The sequence below is a fragment of the Macrobrachium nipponense genome, chromosome 49 (genome assembly GCF_015104395.2).
Source record: "Macrobrachium nipponense isolate FS-2020 chromosome 49, ASM1510439v2, whole genome shotgun sequence".
NCBI lineage: Eukaryota > Metazoa > Arthropoda > Malacostraca > Decapoda > Palaemonidae > Macrobrachium > Macrobrachium nipponense.
The window spans coordinates 18,908,479-18,932,301 of NC_087224.1; the positions used below are offsets into that span (position 1 = coordinate 18,908,479).

At 39.2% G+C, this 23,823-nt stretch overlaps 1 pseudogene; it reads left to right on the forward strand.

The window, feature by feature from the left end:
- Positions 1 to 3,165: 3,165 nt before the first annotated feature.
- The window catches only part of LOC135205366 (protein glass-like), a 111,788-nt pseudogene continuing 91,130 nt past the window's right edge, over positions 3,166 to 23,823 (forward strand).

Genomic DNA, 23,823 nt, shown 5'->3' on the forward strand with positions numbered 1-23,823 from the left:
CTATAACCACCACAAAAGGCAGGATTTAAATGTTAACTGATTGTCTGTTATTCAACAAAAACTAAATGGGTGAAATGGGCCAATGATTTTTATACAATAATAATAGGCCGAAATAATGATAAAATGAATTTCCTATCTTGTTTCTCTTACCTTTTCGTTTTCATTGTCCAGATTTGAACGTGACGTCCTTTGGAGTATCTTGATCTTGCAGGAATTCAAGCAAGGGTCGTAATACCAAAGTACCGGCTTGTATAGATGTTTCTCCCCGCGATAAGTACATCTCAAACTATTAATTTTCATTACGACAGACTTCTTGTTGGCACCAGGCTCAAGTTCCTCCAACTTCTTTACTAATTTTCTGTAAGCATCTTTCTTTGTGCGGTTATGATATTCTTCACTTTTAATTTGCCACAGGCAAGGTTCAGATCGATAGATATCAATGAATTCTACAACCACTTCGTTTTGCTTACGTGCCATCTCAACAAACTGCACTCACCGCTGCCACCTCTATAGAAAGGAGATGTCGAGAACTGTACAGTTACGAATCCCCACACACACGCTCAGTTCAGTTACTCCTTTCAGTTAAAAATATTATGGAACATTGCATTTGTCTCAGTTTAACTGTACAGTTTAGTTGAACTGACGAAATGAGCAACTGAGATACCCACACACGTGCAGTTTTAACTGACAGTTATAACTGAACAGTTATAACTGAGGAGAGAGAGAGAGAGAGAAATACACATTTTAGTTTCCTGTCAAAGTACATCATTGAGATGGCTATTTGTCTATCCGTTCGCCCCCAGATCTTAATAGCTACTGAGGCTAGAGGGCTGCAAATTGGTATGTTGATCATCCACTCTACAATCATCAAACTTGCCAAATTGCAGCCCTCTATCCTCAGTAGTTAAGATTTTATTTAAGGTTAAAGTTAGCCCTGATCATGCGTCTGGCAACGCTATATGCTAGGGCAGCCCTCTAGCCTCAGTAGTTTTGATTTTATTTAAATGTAAGTCATTCCAAATTTCGTCAATCCAAATTTCGTCATTCTGAATTTCGTCATTCTGAATTTCGTCATTCCAATTTTCGTCATTCCCAAATTTTTTTTTTTCGTCATTTCCAATTTTTCGTCATTCCAAATTTCGTTTCAATTTGTCAAATTTTTCGTCAAATTTCCAAATTTGTCATTCCAAATTTTCGGCCAATTTCCAAATTTTTCGCATTCAAATTTCGTCAATTCCCAAATTTTCGTCATTCCCCAATTTCGTCAATTTCCAAATTTCTCATTTCCCAAATTTCGTCATTCCAAAATTTCGTCTTCTGGAATTTCGTCAATCCAAATTTCGTCATTCTAAATTTCGTCAATCCAAATTTGTCGTCATTCCAAATTTCGTCAATAAACCAAATTTCATTCATTCCAAAATTTCGTCATTCTGAATTCGTCATTCCAATTCTCGTCATTCCAATTTTCGTCATTCCAAATTTCGTCATTCCAAATTTCGTCAATCCAAATTTCGTCATTCTGAATTTCGTCATTCCAAATTTCGTCATTCCGAATTTCGTCATTCCAAATTTCGTCATTCCAAATTTCGTCATTCCAAATTTTGTCATTCCAAATTTCGTCAATCCAAATTTCGTCATTCTGAATTTCGTCATTCTGAATTTCGTCAATCCAAATTTCGTCATTCCGAATTTCGTCATTCCAAATTTCGTCATTCCAAATTTCGTCATTCTGAATTTCGTCATTTTGAATTTCGTCAATCCAAATTTCGCCATTCCGAATTTCGTCATTCCAAATTTCGTCATTCCAAATTTCGTCATTCTGAAATTTCGTCATTCCAATTTCGTCATTCCAAATTTAAATTTTGTCATTCCAAATTTCGTCAATCCAAATTTCGTCATTCCAAATTTCGTCATTCTGAATTTCGTCATTCTGAATTTCGTCAATCCAAATTTCGTCATTCCGAATTTCGTCATTCCAAATTTCGTCATTCCAAATTTCGTCATTCTGAATTTCGTCATTCTGAATTTCGTCAATCCAAATTTCGCCATTCCGAATTTCGTCATTCCAAATTTCGTCATTCCAAATTTCGTCATTCCGATTTTCGTCATTCCAAATTTCGTCATTCCAAATTTCGGAATTATGATCTTTAGTTGATTCCGGTTTTTATTCCATGTTTTCTATACGCTCCCTTAATGTCGGGGGCGCGTCGACCCCTTCTTATGTCGAGAATAGAGTATCTAGCGTTTAGGTCAAAATTGGCTGGGATCTACGAGGTCAGTCAGCACTGAAAGGGGAAATTGGCAGTTAAAATGCTCAAAAGACGTAACAGAAGGAACACTGTTTGCAAGATGGAAGAAAATAAAGGAAGTGAAAGGATTCTGCAAAGAACCTTAAATCATGCCTACAGTGCACCGCACGAGGCGCACTGACGACACTACTCCCCCCTTACGGAGAACAAGGGCCAAGGTTGCCCATTCCGTCGGCCTTAAAAAAGTAAAATAAAATGAAAAAATAAAAAATAAAATGTGAATTGGAATCAATCATAACTTTTTCCATTACGTACCTGGAAGGTTTTGTTTTATTATGGTTATTTTATGTTTATTTATTTATTTATTTATTTTTAAGCAATCCGTGACCAACAATGGCTGTTTTTATTCATGATTCGTTCGAAGGCTTCCTTTACACAGCAAAGCGATCTGGCGTGGATAAAAGAAAACGAATCTTTACATGTTTTTTATTCATTTTATAAAGAAAAAAAATATATACATTTCATTGGGGGGGATTCACACCTCTCCCACCAGTGATGTTGTAATTATAACCATTAAATCATAACGAAAACCATAACGAATCCAGGCGACCGAGAAACGACGCAAGTCTCCGTCAGACGCCAAATGAGATTATTTTTCGTTTCTGTAACTCCGACCGGAGCAGCCTCGACCCCTGCCACCCTGCCACCCTCGCCCCCCGGAGGCGCGGGGATAAAAGGGGCGGGGCTTACGATCCGAGCCGTCGCCCATTGGCCGACTCTATTCGGAGAAGAGCGCTCATTGGCCGATGGATCAACCTGAGGGCGGTGTCTGGCCTACTCGTCTCCATTCATTGGCTCTCGCCCGGGGAGGGAATGGGCTTATCGGGCCGGGCTGCCGGGCCCCCTTGGGAGGTGACGGGACTCGAATACGTCAGTATAGTGGTGGTCAAGTGGTCTTGTGGACGTCTGGGTGGTATCGTCTTTTGAAGTACGAATGGAATACTAAAGCTTCTCGTTGCTCGTTTCGCAGGCAAGGCCTCACCTTATTAGCCAGGTAAGAACCTCCCTCGTTGCTCTGGGCCCCCATGCAGGGTGGGTCTCTGTCTGGGGGTGCCACCCAGAGAGATATGGAGCCTTCGGCGTGTTTAACAAGCCCCTTGGGGCTGACCGGAAAAACATAAACAGAAGACTGTAAATCTTTAAAAAAAAATAAATAAATGAATAATAACCCCCGAAAACCCTTGTGGGTCACAATCTAGCAAAGCCCCCCACCCCCCCCCCCCCCCCGTCAATATCATGAAGGCAATGATTCCCCACAAAAAAAAAAGAAAAAAAAATATGAGCCCTATATAACGACCCCCAGACATTGTTTGGTAAGATATTAACGTATCTGTAGCTTTTATTGCATTATTTTCATTATTATTTGAGAATTAGGAACAGGTATGGCTGAATATACTAGAGAAATATTGGTGACATGATTTACAGGTTATTTATTATTATTTTAAAGAATTTGTAAGTCATATCTTCATAATAATAATAATAATAATAATTAATAATAATAATAATCATAATAATAATAATAATAATAATAATAATATAATATAATAGTAGTCTTCGTCGGGAGGCAAAATTTATATTTTGTTTATTGAAGAAAAAAACCGTCAATAATAATAATAATAATAATAATAATAATAACTAATAATGATAGATGATGATGATGATGATGATGATGATGATGATGATGATGATGATGAGTAGAATGATGATGATGATGATGATGATGATGATGATGTTATTTTTATACAAAATTAGAGGCGAAAATTATATAATATCTTATAGATTATCAATAAGCCTACTAATAAAAGAAAAGTATCACTGGGTGACAATTTGATGAATTATAATTATTGTTATTATTATATTTTTCATTCCTACCATCGCACGAGGCAGGAAAATAGACTGTTGTTATTATTATCAGTATTATTATTAACATCACTTCGTAATACATAATCTCAGTTAGGTAAATATTGTCAGTGGAAATATCAGCCTGTTTGGAAAATGCATTTGGTAAAATTGCTAATATTGATAAAAATAATTGCGGTTTAATATAATATATATTATATATATATATATATATATATATATATATATATATATATATATATATATACATATATATACTATATATACATATATATGCTTTAAAAAAACCACAGTAGATGCACGTGACTTTATTATATGAGCGAATATCACAATTAAATGATAAACATGAAGTCAGTACCAAGTGCTTTCGCTTCGATCCAAGCACCGTCTAGGTCCAAATGCCCGAATAAAGGCAAAAGCGCTTGGCACTGACATTCTGCCTATCATTTTCCTGTGGTATTCGCTTATATTTCATTCTTCATCTATATTTCCTCGACAAGAGCAGTACGATTACCAAGACGTCAACGCCTGGTTTCAGCTTTCATCGCCAAATCCATGGTTATTGGCGCTGGAAAACTCCTAGGTTTGGGCAATGGATGAAATGTGTTCAATTATTCATCTGTTTATTTAATTGTTCAATGCGTCTTGCTATACTGATTATCTACAAGCATGAGAGGCCCTTAAGCTACAAAAAACCGCTTTAAAATCTCGGAAAAATCATCTTTTTCCAGTTTTCTGTAAAAGAACCACTGCTTATCCGTCCGTCTGCCCTCAGATCTTAAAAACCGCTGAGGCTAGAGGGCTGCAAATTGGTTTGTTGATCATCCACCCTCCAGTCATCAGACTTACCAAATTGCAGCCCTCTAGCCTTCCTTCAGTAGTTTTAATTTGATTTAAGTTTAAACCTCGCTATAATCGTGCATCTGGCAACGCAATAGCAAAGGCCACCACTGCGGCTGAGAGTTTCATGGGCCGTGGCTGAGCGTTTCACACAGCATTACATGCTGTACAGAAAACTCGTTTTTTGCAACAATATCTTTCACTGAACTGTAACATTACACCACTGATAAATTTTATCTTCTTGTTCATTTTCTTAAATAAACGACTCGATTTTAAATGAATCAGTAATAATAATAATAATAGGTCGTTGGATGGAAACGAAATCTCCCCCTGAGGCGTTCAGACCTACGTAGTTTGGACGGGGTTATTAGCGTCGGTTGGGTGTTGGTTAGGGTACCCACCTCTTGGGCGGCAGGCTGTACAATTGATATATCTTCCGCTCGTTCTCTCCCGCTTTCTATCTCTACTTCTTCCGCTCTTTCTCTCTCTCTTGCTCTCTCTCTTTCTCTTTCTGCAAGTTCCTCTCTCTCTCCTCTCTCTCTCTCTCTCTCGTTCGCTCCTTCTCACGCTCTCTCTTTCTCTCTCTGCCTGCTCCCTCTCTCTCTTTCTTTCTCTCTCTCTCTGCGCCTCTCTCTCTCTTTCTCTTTCTCTCTCTCTCTCTCTCTCTGTCTCTCCCCCCTGATCTCTCTCTCTCTCTCTCTCTGTCTCTCCCCCCTCGATCTCTCTCTCTCTCTCTCTCTCTCTGTCTCTCCCCCCCTCGATCTCTCCTCTCTCTCGTGGCGGTATACGTAGTCGGTTGGTTTCTTGCGCCATTTCTTCTTATGATGGTGGGGAGAAACTCTGTTTCTTTTACCGTGTTGATAGTCGGTTTTTTTCTCTAATATATGTAATGCTTCAAGATAACGTAGGCGTTTTCGGTCCGGTGCATGGTCAATAATTTCTATGTTCTTTATAAGCTCAGCTCTTTCTGGTCTCCTGTTGTGTTTTTCCCTATAGTGAATGAAAATGGCCCCTTCTTGAAGATGACACGAGAGACGCTTGGAGAGTCTGGTAGTGGTCATCCCGATATAAGAATGGTGGCATCCATCCACCGAGCATGTGAATTCGTAGATGACACTCCTTCTCTTCAAAGACGTTTCTGGGGGCGCCGGGTTGTTTTCTAAGAAGCAGCTGGCTGGTTTTCATGCTTGTTTTGTAATAAATTATGAGGCTAATTTATCACTTCTGTAGTGGAGACATTTCACTGATTATTTCCTATAGCCTTTGTTTTCATCTTCCAAATATTTGTGTTGCATATGGATTTTTATATATATAGCTCCACTTTGGTCGTTAGTTACGGTCGTTCTTTCTTGGTGCCATTTATTTATGGAGTCCCTCGTTTGGCGTTCGACCGAACGGTTTGAAAAGTTATTATTAATGAGAACTTGTGTAGACCTTTCGATCTCCCTGGTGGTTTCTCTCCATGTGGAACAGTGTGTAAGGGCGCGGCGGACGAAGGCATCTACCACCGATCTTTTATACCTGTCTGGGCACTCGCTGGACCCATTAAGGCATAGACCCGGGTTTGTGGGTTTTCGCTTGTAAACCGTGGTGGTGTATCCCGTAGGGGTCTGCTGTACCCGAACGTCCAGGAAAGGGTAGGGGCACCGTCAAACGCTGCGCTCACACGTGAAGTGGAGGACGGAGCATTCTTCGAAGGTGTTTCTTAAAGTTTCAAGGTCCTCTTCTCTGTCAACTTTTATGAAGGTGTCGTCTATGTAGCGGATATATAATAATAATAATAATAATAATAATAATAATACTAATAATAATAATATTACTTTATTAAAAGTAATGGCTACTTCAGCAGCGTTACGATTTGTAGAGATTCTTCTCTATTTTTCGAATAGCGGCTTTTTCCGTACTATACTGAAACAGGCTAGTTGAGCGCCTATGGAGGTCATTATCAAATACAGGGTCAAGATCGGTTTTTACAGATAAACTATGATATCATACTCATCAAAGTCATTCACGTCTCTCTCTCTCTCTCTCTCTCTCTCTCTCTCTATCTTTATCTTGTAGCGAGCTTTCGTCCGGAGCTGCCAGACATCCTCTAGGCTGGGCAGCTGAGGGTCATATAATACATGGGATATACCAAGTGGAGGCGATACAAAATGCACAATCTAGATACACGAGATAAAATGATAGAAATGAGAATTGGCAACATCCACACAGTAGTTATGATAATGGTCAATAATAATAATAATAATAATAATAATAATAATAATAATAATAATAATAATAATAATAATAATAAGTTTGCGACTATAGTTTCCTCTCCAAGAATTACTGGACCGAAGGGTGTTAGTGCCGTCTGTATAGCTCATGCGGTGCACTGTAGGCATTGCTTGAGGCTCTTTAAAACGTGCCCTCCTTAGGCCCTTGTAGCTACAACCCATTCCGTTCCTTTTACTTTACCTCCTTTCATATTCTCTTTCTTCCATCTTACTTTCCTAACAAGTGATTCACGGTGCAACTGCTTTGAGGTCTTCCTCCTGTTACACTTTTCAAACCTTCTTACTGCCAATCTACCATTCAGCGCTGAATGACCTCATAGGTCTCAGCGCTTGGCTTTTGGCCTAGATTCTATATTCTGTTCTATTCAAGAGTAAAATCCGTCATCGGAAAGATAGATAAAACTCTATAAAAAATTAACGCATTTAATAATAATAATAATAATAATAATAATAATAATAATAATAATAATAATAATAATAATATTACTTTTTAGACCTTTTAAATATTTTAAGTTTTTAAAATATTTTTTAAAAGTCCTTTTGGCTTTTATTAAGCGATATTCCTTGTTATTTGTATTTATTATTTATTTATCTATTTTTTAAATCCTGAGGCCGATGGGGCCGGCAATCTAGAATCCCTATCTAGCCCAGGTTCGATGGAGAACAGAAAAGATTTCGCGATTGAGAGTAAGTATAGCGTAGCGGGCGTGACACTTGCCACGTTAGCAAGAGGGCCAGGGTGTGATCTCGCTGCGTAATCGACGACCCAAACCGTTAGTCATGTACCTGGTAGGTAGTTGACTACGGAGGGGTCATACTAGCTTTGGGGAGGAGGCTACAGACAGCAACGTGGAGAGGAACAGAAAGAAACGGGGAGAGAGAGAGAGAGAGAGAGAGAGAGAGAGAGAGAGAGAGAGAGAGAGAGAGAGAGAGAGAGAGAGATGTGGGCTGGGTGGTCGGGTGTGTGTATGTGTAGAGTGGGTGGGGTTGGGTGGCTGGGTGATTGGTAGACGGGTGAGAATGATCTTCCCTTCCGAAGTTAGGAGTAGGGGATGGGGGATGGCCAGGAGTCCATTTTGCAGCAGATAATTATATGGCCGGCGTGACAGATCGGACGAGAGAGAGAGAGAGAGAGAGAGAGAGAGAGAGAGAGGTGCCTGACGAAGCCTTAGGGGTGTGAGAAAGGGGGCGCTCACGTCTCTCAAGTGTTTGCGGGATCATATCCGGTCGGAGAGGAGGAAGGAGGTATAGCTATACCGCCCTTGGCTGCTCTCATTAAGCGGTAACCTGAGAGAGAGAGAGAGAGAGAAAGAGAGAGAGAGAGAGGCTGTATCTCATGTCTGCGCCATGAGACGTAGCGACATTTTCATGAGAATGACAGTAACCTCACAAAGAGAGAGAGAGAGAGAGAGAGAGAGAGAGAGAGAGAGAGAGAGGCTGCATCTCTGCCGGGTATAACGGTCCAGTGAAGATCAATCGCAGATCATCTCTTAAACAAACGTAAGGCTGCAAATTGGCCCCCATGGGATTTATGAACGGGGCTTCGTTGACTGCGATTCCGAAGCCTTTGGGGCTTCAGTTTGTTGTTCCAGGCGGCTCCGAGGCTTCAAAACCGTCTCGAGAGACGCAGAGGGCTTCGGGGTTAATGGATATATTAGGCAGGATCTTGGGAACACCATGCAGCTCTTCTTGTTGTTGTTGTTGTTGTTCTTCTTCTTCTCGTCGAACTGAGGAGGTTGTGGCACAAGGGCGTCGGATTAAGCTGGTCTTTTTTCCAGATGCTGATTCGGATGGCGCCAAGGGCACGGACCCGGGGCGCCAACGGGTGAGGTTGTCACCCCCCGAATTCTTCATTTTATTTCCGAGTATCGAATTCAAGTACATTTTCAATTGCTAAGGCGTTTCGCGTCGAGTTAGAAATGCAGGAATTTAAGGATAGGATATTTACGATTTATTTATTACACTGTAAAAAGCTCAAGGTAGAGAATGGGTATAACGGTTGAGCTAAGGTTTATACTTAAGTTCATACGCCCTACTGCTCAGAAATACCCCTCTCAATAGATAGGCAGGGTATTTTGGTGAATATTAAACCCTTTTTACATTTGGTCTCAAAATGGGCTTCGGAAGTATATCTGATTATGTAATAAAATGAACTTTTACTCTTTATCAAATAACCATATTGTTACACTGATAGTGTAACGCAATAAAAAAGTTACTAATAATATAATAGTTTTGAGTTATTGATAATTTTGCAGCAAGTCGGTATGCTACAAATGTAGTTCTTGGCAATTATATTGTTGCCAAGACTCACTTGATTACCCAATCGCAGTTATATATATATATATATATATATATATATATATATATATATATATATATATCTAATATATATAATATATATACACTATATATATATTATATATATAATATATATACACTATATATATTACATAGACATACGCATTGATATAGTATGTCGTCTCTTTTGCATTTGCTGCTATTGTCACTATTCTCAAGACTCAATCACTCGGTGACTCGCTCAACATTTCAGTCTAGCGGTGTTACGTCTGTGTGGTGGAGGTGAGGTGTGGTTGGTGGGGGTGAGGTGTGGTTATTGAGCAATATATGGAAGTTTTAAAGAATTCTGGGACAGCATTTTTTCAGTGAAACTTAAGTGTTGATTTCAACATATAGGAAGGAACTTTTCCAATCGAAATATAGATAACTTAATTCTCCAAAGAGATATCGCTGCCAGTGTGTCCCAGACAGTGTGGCGCCAATATTTCAAAACACGTAACGTGCCTCCTACCACACAAACAACACTTCTGCAAGTTGTCTCTCGTATACGCGCAGCCACAGATCACATTCCTCTCCCTCATCCATCCACCCGCCTTCATCACTAATACTTCAAGTGCGATGAAAATAATAAATTGATAAACCAAATTTTCATAATCATTGACCTTATGATTTTATATACTGTAAGGATACGTACACCTAAGGGTGTATTGCATTAATATAGTAATTATATAATTTATATACCTGGGCATATATATCGTATAGAATACCCCTCAATGAGGGCATCACCATATATGTTATACCCATGATAGGGTATATTGTAAAGGGTATACTATAGTTCTTAATACCCGGATGGGGTATGCTATTTTAACCACTAGAAACACCCTTTTTCTACCCCTATTATACCCATAATTTTTTAGAGTGTAGAATGAAAATGTAAAAAACTAAACATTGCGCATGTTAAACAATACAGAAAAATACTTTCTAATAAAATACAGTGTATTTATTTTAATTTTCATTGGTGAAACAAGGCTCTATTTGACCACAGATTTTAGCACGTTTCAATTTACGTTGAGTTAGGAATATAATGTTGGCAACTTATGCATGAGGGAAAAATCTTGCACGCCTCCCGAATAAGCTGGAGATTGGATAACGCCTTTTTATTATGGTAAAAACAAACGCCATCGACTATTAACGAATGTCAAATTCGTTGGTTTATACCCTGAAATAATCATATGAAGTTTACTGAGCACAATGACCAAATTAATAAAGTAAACGTAATGTTTATAGTTTTAAATTCCGATCGGTCATTCAGTCCTTAATTTAATGTAAAAGTAAACTACTGAGATGGCTATTTGTCTGTCCGTCAGATCTTTATCTGTCCGCCCTCAGATCTTAGAAACCACTGAGGCTAGAGGGTTGCAAATTGGTATGTTGATCATCCACCTTCCAGTCATCGAACATACCAAATTGCAGCCCTCTAGCCTCAGTGGTTTTGATTTTATTTGAGGTTAATGTTAGCCTTGATCATGCGTCCGTCACCGCTATATAGGTGCAAAATACAGGCGACCACCGGGCTGTTAGTGGCTGTTTCGTATATAGCATTCTTACTTGTTACTTCCTGGCCCTTTTTGTTTAGTACTTCCTGGCATGAGGTTACGATAGTAACTTGTCTATTGTATGACTGTTTTTAATAGCAACTTTCATTTTACTTTCTGCCTGTGTACGTCGTCATCACTCGCTGCTTATTTAGCATTCATATGCTGACGCTTTCCCTTATTCCTCTTTTGCAAAACGGAGGTCACTCGTTGACTCTGAAACTGCCCATTGTCTCGTTACCAATACAAAAAAACGTCCTTACCTAGACGCTATAGTCACTAAGGTAATGAGTGCTTGCTTACTACTGTCTTTCAGGTAATTGCAGATCTTTCCTAGGTATTGACGCCCATACCCTCCCGCTAAGGTTTTAACCTTGTATGTATCCAACTACGCGGCGTGTTTGGTACAACCCCGTTCGGGTATGACCTTAAAAGCATAAACAAAAGAAAATATTGGTCCGGGGTAACGACCCCCGAAAACTCTTGGAAAGATCTGTTAATTCCTGTTCTTTTTCCTGTAGTAATGGCGCGTCATTTACTATGATGTTCCGACTTTTACAGTCATTATTTTCTGTTTTTTTTGGGCCGTTATATACTGCCATTTTAGCATGATTCATTTTTTATTGTCTGTTTTTCCCTTTAAATAGTTCCATTACTTGAATTACTTAATTCGATATGATTTTAGTTTGGTACTTACTCTTATCATTTGGACAGTACTTACTCAAAATTTTGCCTGTACTTACTCTAAATTTGCCCCGTAATTTTTCATAACATTTTTGCGCAGTACTCTTACTCTATAAATTTTGTCCTAACTTACTCTGAATGTGGCCCAGTACTTACTCTTATCCTTTGGACAGTATTTACTCAAAATTTTGCCTGTACCTACTCTAAATTTGCCCCGTAATTTTTCTACATTTTGCCAGTACTTACTCTAAAATTTTGTCCTAACTTACTCTGAATGTGGCCAGTACTTACTCTAAATTTGCCCTGTGATTATTCTAAATTTTGTCAGTACTTACTCTAAATGTGGCCAGTACTTACTCTAAATTCACCCCGTAATTATTCTAAATTTTTTCAGTACTTGATCTAAATATGGCCACTACTTACTCTAAATTTGGGCAACACTTACTCTAAATTTGGCCATTATTTACTCTAAATTTGGGCAGTAATTACACTAAATTTGGACAGGGCTTACTCTGAAATTAGACAGTACTTACTCTAAATTTGGACGGTAATTACTCTAAATTTGGACAGTACTTACTTAAATTTGGTCAGTACTTACCCTAAATTTGTCCAGTAATTACACAATATTTGGCCAGTACTTACGGTCGTTTTGGCTGGTACCTAACTGTCCTTCCTGCTGTCATCTTTGGCCATTCAGTAATGTCTCTTTTAACCCAACCACTTGCCAATAAATCTCCCTGGCCATTACCTGATGCCTTTTTTTTGTTCCATTCCTTACTGTACGTTTCATCATTGCTTTATTAGCTATTTTATTTGGAACTGTTTCTCGTCTAATTTCTTATGACCTATTGATCATTATTCATGTACTATATATATGCATAATTATATATATATATATATATATATATATATATATATATATATATATATATATATATATATGTATTTATATATTATATGAATCTTGCTATTTTCCCGCTCTATTTGTTTTAGTGCTATTTACATATTTTTTAAAAAATCATTTACCGTCTGTTTTGGTTTTCCATAAAATAAACCTATTGAGATGGCTATTTCTGTCCGCCCTCAGATCTTAAAAACTACTGAGGCTAGAGGGCTGCAAATTGGTATGTTGGTCATCCATCCTCCAGTCATCAAACATACCAAAATGCAGCCCTCTAGCCTCCTCAAAAGGTTCTATTCTATCTAAGGTTAGAGTTAGCTATGATCGTGCCTCTGGCAGCGCGACGACGCAGGCCACCACGGGCCGTGGCGGAGAGGTGTCATACAGCATTACATGTTGTATAGAAAACTCGATTTCCGACGACAGATAAGCTTACGAGATAATTCATTTACTAGAACTGTCCAAATATCGAATATTAAGTGGCAAATGACCCTTTAGTATCGAACTCAATATACCCAGGGAGGAACTGACGCCCAGCGGGTATTACACATGAGAAGTTCCCTTACTCGGGCCAGGATTCGAACGTAGGCGCATAGGCGAGACAGTGATTATATCCACTCAGCCGTCGAGAGAGAGAGAGAAGAACTGATTGATTTCTGGTCTGCTGTTATACGTTCTCACGGAGAAGTGATAAGACGGTTTAAGAACGAAAAAATTCAGAGAGAGAGAGAGAGAGAGAGAGAGAGAGAGAGAGAGAGAGAGAGTAGAGGAAGACAGGGTCCACTTCCAGTATCAAATGACTGACCGCTGTCCAGGTGACGCTCAATCGTCTTACCTAGACCTTCCGGTCTCATTAACAGGTAACCCGTTGCCTAGCTCGGCTATATGCCTCCAGGGGCCGTGAGGAGAGAGAGAGAGAGAGAGAGAGAGAGAGAGAGAGAGAGAGATTACACAGGTTTATTTAGTATTAAAATAGCATCCGATCAGATATCGCCAATCGGGTAGAGAGTTTTTATTGAATAACTATGATTCGGCTTCAAATAATTCATTAGTATTCTGTAATTATTCTCTAGCGATAAAAAGTGTAAATTCAGCTGATTCCCCGAAATTGCTGATAAAAGTTATTCTTCAAAAGAAATGTCAAATTTCGAAGATAGTGGTTAAGGCTTTTATTTACGATGTTTATGTAGCAGGTATTCAATCTTTCCAAGTATTTCTCTGTTTATCTATCTATCTATCTATCTATCTATCTATCTCTATCTATCTACACACACACACACACACACACACACACACACACACACACACATATATATATATATATATATATATATATATAGTATATATATATATATATATATTATATATATACATCGTTGGTGGATTTGACTGTTATGCAAAACATGCATTTTTTTCAAAGTGGGCCACTAAAAAGTTTGATTTAAATACGTTAAATTTCTTTCGGAAATAAAATGTTCAGTTGTCATTCTAGTGCTTTGCAAAGGCAAACTGTTGAAATGGCTAGAGGGCTGCAAATTGGTACGTTGGCCATCCACCCTCCAATCATCAGACATACCAAATTGCAGCCCTCTAGCCTCCTCAGCATTCTTATTCTATTTTATTGAAAGTTAAATTTAGCCATCATCGTGCCTCTGGCAACGCTGTAGGACAGAGCAGCAAGGGGGCGTGGCTGGTGGCAGTGTCACGGGCCTTGGCTCATCACTCAGCATTATAAGCTCTACTGAAAACTCGTTTGCGCCGAAGACACTTCAATTTTTCAATTGTTATGGCTGAGGGCTTTAGGTAAATCAGTTTCAGCTTCGCGAGTATCTGTTTGCCTTTTTCATGAGAGAAAGGACGTATATCAATTTTGGAAGAAGTTTTCGCTTGAGTGGATCTATCGAAGGGATTGGAATTCTGGCGCCTTTCTTTAGAAAGTTTCTATTTTTTATTTTTTAACTTTTCTGGGAAAAATTGAATTAATTTTATGCCTATTCTGTGGTACTTTCTTCCGTTTACCTTAGTGAGTTTAAATGAAAGTGTTCTCATCGGAGTGCCTTCCCGAAAAAGGACAGTTTGCTTTTGAATCTGTTTTCGCTTACTCAGGGAGTAAGCCTACAAACCATTTTGTTGTTGTTGTTGTTCTTGCTCTTGTTTTTGTTGAGGGAATAGGAGAGGTCTAAGGAAAAGCCTAAAAAGGTGTTTCGCGTTGAGTTAAACATACAGGAATTATAGGATAGGATATTCATGATTTACTTATTAGAATGAAAATGTAACAAAATATATAACGTGCGTTTTAAACAGTACAGAACAACTATTTCTAATAAAATATAACGTATTTATTTTAATTTTCGTCGGTGTAACAACACGCTATTTGACCGTAGATTTTAACACGCCCTCCAAGTAAGCTGGAGGTTGGATCACGCCTTGTTTATTTTTCAAAGATAAATTTCTCTCGAGAGAATTTAATTTGTATAATGAAAGCTTTTAAATAAGCTTTGTTGAAAAAAATTTTTTTTTTTGGATTGTCTTGACAATGAGTTTTCACATAAGTTGATATTGTTAAATGTGATTCTTATTGGTCTAATAAGAAGTTATTTATCAACGAGGACTTACTTCTTTTTAACATAATGAAGAAGAATTTTGTCATCAAAAGGGACAATTTTATAGAAAAACTTTTTTTTTGTTACAACATTTTGTATGTGATTATATCTCAATATTCGCAACAATAATTTAATTTTAATATAGTAAATCCTAATAAATTATTTTAGAGAATTTATTTCATTTATCTGAGTAAACATTGGTGAAAAATTGACTTTTAATGACGACTTTTTGACAAGAATCGTAATTTGGCTGGATCTTTGTTTATGGACTTTTCTCTACTCAACGTGATTCCTGAAAAATACAGTACAATACTAAGCATCTTTTGGCATAATGACCTCCAAGACATATTGGTTCTGGATAATGCCCCAGAAAACCCTTGGGGGGGTCACTGTCTAGGAAGGCGAAGTCACGCATATTCGTAAACAGTTTGACGCAAACACAAACACACGCGACTTCAGTTTTGTCCCAATGTTGTCTATTTGGCACAAATTCCATCAACGTAAAGCCACCACCGACAAAATGGTCGTGCTGAATTGGATGTGGATTTCCCGTAGACTTCCATAGCTTTGATTCTTAATTAATCGCTAGCTGACCAACCCGGCGCTGCCCGGGAAAACTCTGAATGACATTCTAAGGGTAGGGGGAGGGAAGAGGGTAGGGGAGGGGAAAGGGGAGGGAAGGAATGAATTGGGAGGGGAAGGTATATTCCTCTATTAGAAGAAAATGAAAAGCATCTCCAATGAACAAAGAAGATAAATAAGAAATATTTGCCAATTTATAGTTTCATTTCTCGCAGAATCTGTTATTTTGTTTCCTTGAGACCAAACTCGCCTGCAACTAACATGACGTTATGCTGTCAAGTTGTCAGTTATGGTATGTTTTGTACCATGAGGGCTGAGATCTCATTGGTTTCCAAGACACTTAAGCTTCAAGCACCAGTTTGGCAGCTCAAATAATTTTGCTTCAGGAGGGAAAGTATCCTTTATTATTTCCTGGAATCAAATGTAACATCAACAAACTGGCAATAACTTTATGCCTTGAGTTACCAATTAGCATATTTTTTTGTTTGGCAAGGGGGAGGATAGAATTTTGCTTCCAGGAATCGAAGTTAAATGAAGAAAAATAACAATAATATTGCTGTATTATATTCCAGTTCATAATATTTTTAATTGATAAGAAAAGTAATTCATATTTTGCCATAAGATCAATGATATAGCAGTATATTAACTATGTTGAGCTTTTTAGTTACTAACTTGAATTGGTTGGTTCTACGAAACCAGCACTAAAATTCGGTGAGTACAAGAACTTCTTAATTCCTAAAAGAACGCTGACTGTCCTTATTCCTAAAAGAACGCTCACTGATGTTCTCGAATCCTTGGTGGTTTTGTTTACATTGACATGAGTTGCCAGTTGGCTCAATTTACTTCCCCTGGTGAAACCACCTTGTATGCCGTGTCCTTAAAACTGGAGATACTATAATTACCGTAGGGTTTCTTTGTCTCTTTAGTACTAAGCTCTAACTATAATTTGTCTTCGGGGAGAGATAAAAACTGTCATTATCTGTAAGTGATGTCTTATCTGTAATGTAAAAATAGAACACAAAAAAAGTCTAGAGACATCATCAACTATATATAAGTAACTTCAACATCGTTTGAATTTAAGTTATCAGAATTCTCAATGTTGTCATCTGTAGAGACATTATTTCGTCAATCTCCCGCTATATTAGGAGCCAGTTAAGCCTTGTGAATTATTTTAGGCATTTTTAAAAGTTTCTTTGTTTTACGATATTTCGGATTATATTAAGTTTCCTTTGTTATTTACGACATTTTTTGTTTACAGTGTAGTGTAGGAGCTTTGTTTATATAAAACAGTGTGTATAATATTATTTCTGTATCGTTTTTTTTACTGTTATATTTTGTTTGTTGATCTGTTTTATATATTTATACTATTATATATATTATATATATATATATATATATATATATATATATATATATATATATATATATATATATATATATATTAAATTGTAATAGCCACAATGCCCTCTTAACTTCTCGATTTCTTTTCTCATTTTTGGATACGCTTGTCACTACAAAATGCCTCGAGATCCAAATTCAAAGAAATATGAAAAAAAAATCATGATGTTTCCCGTTAGCTACCGGACATCATAATTTCTTTCATATTTCTTTGAAGTTGGATCTCGACGCTTTGTAGTGACAAGCGTATCCAAAAAAAGAGCACAGAGGACATTGTGGCTATTACCATTTAAATAGATTAATATATATATATATATTAGAATATATATAATATATATATATCTTTAATTCTATATATAATATATATATGTATATATATATATATATATATATATATACTATATATATATATATATATATGCATTTATTTATTTCTTCATAATTTTCTCTTTGCTTTTCAGGAATTATTTATGCAAGTTTTCTTTCGTGTTTATGAATGTATAGATAATCTTTTATTTTTTGTGTGTGATTCCAACCCACAATTCCTTTTTTTTACTTTGGTGTTATTTCATTTTGACATATTCTGTTTTATTGATGTTTTCTTTTCAGAGATTTTATTTTCTTTAAACTTCTCCTCTGTCTACTTTTCCCCCGCGACGAACAAAAGGGAAGAAATGAGAAAAGACGACGCCAAAGAAATATCAGACAAATGAGTAATGATGGAAAATAGTAAATAATAATAGATAATAAAAAGATAAACCTTCGGTGCGTTAGGTATACTAAGTTAGAAATCCCCGCGGGTTAGTGCCGTCAGTGCCCCTCACGCGCCGCACTGTAGGCATTGCTGAAGGTTCTTTGCAGCGTCCCTTCCTAAGACCCCTGTATATATAGCTGCAAGACCTCTCACTCCTTTTACTGTACCTCCTTTCATATTCGCTTTCTTCCATCTTACTTTCATCAGACCTCTCCTAACAATTGATTCATAGTGCAGCTGCTATGAGGTTTTCCTCCTGAATGACCTCATAGGTCCCAGCGCTTGGCTTTTGGCCTAAATTCTGTATTCCAGTTCCGAAGCTAAAGGTAAGACAAGACCAGATCGATCATAATTGTTGTTTTAATAAGAAGGGGAAGAGAATATGAACGGAGGTACAGTAAAAGGAACGAGAGGACTTGGAGCTAGGGGCCTATAGGGAAGGCACGTTGCAAAGAACTTAAAATAACGCCTACAGTGCAACGCATGAGGCGCACTGGGGGCACTACCCCCTTCCGGGCTGTAGAACATGATGGTTCACATGTTCCAGTTTCCAGAATACTTAACACGAGATAGAGACTATAGAATACGTTCTTTTTTGGAGTCTGAAGATCTTCGAACGTATTGAGATCATTTATAACTATTTTGCCAATAAACGGCTTTAATTCCTATCTAATTTTTGATCTCCCTTAAACCAAGACATCTCCAGAATAAGAGGATAATATATATAGTTACGGAAATATACGTTCTTTCGATGGCCGCTGAAAAGCATTTGACGACAATGAGTTCTCGATATTTTATAAATCATATAAAATCAAAGAATTTTATAAGATTTAATTTCATTCAAGCCTTTTCTTTAAAAATTATTCTTGAAGAAGGAAACGTGGATCCGATCACGTTTTTTTGTACCTACAAAAATGAATGTCATTGTGAAAGGAAGTTGATTTTTTCTTTTTTTTACGAACCATCTATAAAAACCATGGAACACGGAAACACATTTGAGAATATTTGAAATATCCATCGAATTTTCTAGCGGCGAAACATTTGTAGAAATAGACACTATCAAAATGTCCATTTAGAATATTTCCTTTATTGTTGCATAGCCGAAACATCGCAAGATAAATCATTCTATGAAAAAAAAAGGGGACTGTTTGAAATATCTCTTCAATTTTCTCGAGACGAAATATTGCGAGAAATATAAAAAAATATGGAAAAATAGAAAATATCCTTGTAGAATGTTATCATCATTATTTTGCACGGCCGAAACATCGCCAGAAAAAGCAGTCTATCAAAAAAAAAAAAAGGTTTGACGCAAAGCGTGTTTGCCCGTCGGAGCCAAATATACCCCAACGTCTATAGACTTGTTATTGAAGACATCCAAAGAAACAGAAGTTGTGGGGCGTCTCGATTTTTTTTGGTTCTAATTTTCTTTTTTTCGGGGGTGGGGGAGCTCTTCTCGTTGAGCTTGATCAAGGATAGACATGGCGAAAACACTCTCCTCTCCTAGAAATCCGAAAACAAGCGGCGGAAACACGGAGGGGGAGAAGAAAAGGAGCTCCTCCTATTGGAGGGAGCTGAGAGCCAATCGCGCTCTGCGTCTAGACACTAACAGTAGGACGCCGAGCCAATCGCCGATCAGAGATCCTTCTCTGGATCGATGGCTGAGCGGCTGTGCGCTGGGATGAAGGGGAGGGGAACCGCCTTCTGTTTTCGTTACTCTCTCTCTCTCTCTCTCTCTCTCTGGAAATAACTTAGGCTGAGAGAGTATAATTGCTCAGCCAATCAATCCGCGCTTTGCACTGGCGAAGGGGAAAGAAAAAAAAACCGTCCGAAGAAGAAGAAGAGGGAAGAAGAACCACGCAATCAATGACTGCCGGTGCACAAAGAGAGAGAAGCCGACGGCGTGCAAGACGAAGTGATTGCCCCATTTCATCCAGCCGTTCTCGGATGGCTTCCGAACAAGTTGCTGGATGTGTGGATGTGTGTGTGTGTGTAATCCACGGCTGAAAGACGCCCCCCCCCCCTCCTCCTCTGTCAGGAGGGGGAAAAGAGAGGGGACTGGGGAATGCGATAAATGCTTTTTTATCTGACGATTCAGCGATGCTCGTACTAATATAGGTCTATAGGTCTACTATATAGGATATCCATTTCGCCGTCAGGTGAGAGAGAGAGAGAAAGAGGTGTTCATCCAGCAAATCCGCCGTGATGGACAGCTGCTACGTCCCTAACAACCCCGCCTACGCCGACTGCTGGCGCCCTTTGTCCCCCACCTGCGGCCAGGCGCCGGTCCTGACGGCCCTCAAGCCGCTGACGGCGCCCAGCCCGCCTCTACACCCGCCGCCGGCTTACCCGCCGACGCGCGGCTCTCCCGAGCCGCCGCCGTCGGAGTTCACGCCCGCCCGAACGCCCACGGACGCCCATGACAGCCTTTACACATCCTCCACGCCCACGTCCATCCCGCCGCCCTCGATGGGCTCGGCATTCCCGCCGCTCTTCGACCTGGAGCCCCTGCCGAACTTCGTGACGCTCTCTCCGCACGCTCCCTACAAGTAAGGAGCTTCGGAGGAGGAGGAGGAGGAGAAGAAGAAGAAGGACTGAGTAGTGGTTCTCCAGTTGGGGGACGCCAGAGCTTGTAATAGTAGTGTTTCCCTGGAGGAAACAGCAGCGGCTTCGAGATGAATAACAATGCTTTGACTAACCGATGCTTCCTTGGCGCCGCAAAGTACTTTGTAACGCTCTATACTAACCGAACTTTTTTTAGCGATGCTTCCCTTCGTAGTATATATTGATTTACCTTTGCTTTGCTCACGGTAACGACTGCACAGTTTGAATAAAATCTGACCCCTCTCTGGTTTCATGTATCTCACATCTTCTTGTTTGTTTGATGACCCCTGTAGTAGTACTAAGATATTATAGAAAATGGATACAAATATCTGTGTATGAGAGATATCTCAGTTATATATTATATATTTATACATATATATAATATAATAATATATATTTTATAAATAGATATATACATAGATATATATATTAATTATATAATATATTATAAATATATGATATATACATATATATTACGTTATATATATCCACATATATATATACGATTATATATATTTATATATATATATATATATATATATATATACACGTATATTTGTGTGAAGGTTTAAATATCGATGCTTAGAAATAAGCAGTATATTATGACAAATGAGTACATTTTTCATACTGTAGAAATATAGAAGACCACGTAGGTTACGCTCAGAGTAGACATGAGGTCGAACTGTAGCTTTGCAGGATCCTATGACATTGAGCGCTGTCGGAAGGATATCTGGTGAAGGACTGGCTTCTCTGTAGCAGAAATCTATAGGATATTGGCTCAATAACCTGTAGTGCCTATTTAGCTTATATTTGGTGAAGTAGCAAATAGCCGTATGTAGGGGAAAATGTTGATTATATAGAATGGCTTGGATCTTTCCTAGATAGTGTTTAGTACAAGTCCATTTTGGGGATGAATGTAAAGAACATAAACAAAAGACTGTGAATATCATGAAGAAATGTGAATATGATGAAGAAAATGACCCTCCCTCCCCCCATAAGAAATATAAGTCCTAACGACCCCCGAAAACCCTTTTGGGGGTCACTACTATCTAGGAAAGATCCAATCGTACACGATTTCTTTATTAATTTCTGTAAGTGACTGACCATTGTTGATTATAGGATAAGGTTAATCTGTCTTTCCCAAAGCAGAATTGATTTTGTTTTTATCAGTTTGTACACTTATCAAAATATTTTGACTCCATCTTCGATACATTTGTTTTTCATTGGTATTTTAACTTTTTTCGCTTGCTTCATTTTATTAATGGCTGATCTCTCAACTTTGTCATTGACTGACTTCAAATTCAAATTTTAATTCGAATTCTTTCATAGATTAGTTGGAATTCAAGAATTTAAGATCCGGCCATGAATTCGTTTGTATTAGATCTTAATTGGTTAATTGCAATATAAAGATGAATCCGCATTTGCTGAATGACCCAGGATTGTGTGTATACATATAAATACATATATGTATATGTATATACGTATATATATATATATCTACAAAAATTAAAAGAAATAAAGAAATATTCGAAATATACCATAAATGTTGAATGAAACGTTAAAAAAAATATCACGCATCAGTCCATCATAATTGTTTGTGTTTGGCTTTATTAATGATTTCGTTTTCTTTCCGCTCTTCCTTGGCCCCCCAACAGCAGGGAGGTGACCAGCATGCTGGGGAAGGAGAAAGGGGACCACATGGCCGACGTCCTGCTCTCCCTCAAGCACGCAGTTGTCCACCCGCATCAGGTGGGTGGCGAGTCCCCTCCCCCCCCACCGCCCCCTCCGCCGCCGCCCCTGACGCCCCCCTTGCTCCCCTACCCACCCCCCCGCTCCCGCCCTTCCACCCTCCCCCTCCCTACTCCCCTTCCTCGTTACCCTCAGTACCCCCATACCCCCACCTACCTGCCCCTGGCGCCCTTAGTGGCCCCCTCCCCTCCCCTCCCCCAGACTCCACCTCCATCTCAGAGCCCCGTCCTGCCCCCTCCCCCGTCCTCCCCCCCCCCAACCACCAACGACCCGGGGGGCCATCTCCCTCCCCACCCGGGGCTGGACGAGTCCGTGGCACTTCCGGATGCCATCGGGGCCTCCTCCCCCCCTTCCACCTCCCTGCCCACCTCCCTCGGGGGCGTTTCGGGCGGCACGCTGAGTCTCGGGGCGTCGCTGGGGGGCACCATTGGCTCCTTCGGGAGCTCTTTGGGCTCCATCGGGGGTCCTTTGCCTCCCATGGGGTCGTCGGGATACTCTAGTCCTCTCGGTGGATCGCTGGGGGGTCCACTCCTGCCCCCCCCACCCCCGATGTCACCTTACTCCTCCTATCAGCAGACGCAGGTAAGGTGGTGACAGTGAGCCTCCCAAAACATCAACAGAGTAGCCGCCTCAACTTTCCCAACCCCCGTCAGTAGCCGCCGCCGTCAGACAGACACCCTACTGCTGCAGTAAAAGACATATAGATCAAAGACATATAGATCAAAGACATCCCCACATTGCAAAGAGACACTCGTCAAATCTTGTCAGCCGTCAGGAGGGAGAAGCCATTTCCCTCATCAACTGACCGCGAAGGTTGTGTGGCTGTCCAGTTGATGCTGGTCGTAAACACTCCTGACGGCGCCGTCCTGGAGAGTCTCTCAACGTCCGCGATGCGCATCGTGAAGTTCCCGACGCTCAAGGGCCGTATTTTTAAACTGACATCTTCGACGAAGTATAGCTCTTCGCGGCTAAAATGGTATTATTGCGCCACAAAGCATTATTCTTCGCGACGAAGACGATGATGAAGGGATGGTGAAAATTATTTATTTATTTTTGAAAATTAAAAGAGAACCGCACACCTAATGCAAGTATTGGAACATATAACACATATGAAATATTTTAGTAGTCTATTTTCTCTCAGTTCTTCAATGCAAATGGTCTAAATTGCATTTTCGTAAAAGACTGTCTTTGTACTTAGAAGACCTCACGGTCATAAGTCCCTGGCTGTCGGTTGTTTAAGAACGTCACAGCTGTAACAGGGTCGTCTTTCACCTCCTCTTCGATCATATTATAATCAGCACAGCGTATTTTAGTTCGGCAAAACAACCATTGCATAATAAATGAAGATGAAAAGAACCACAGATTCACGAACT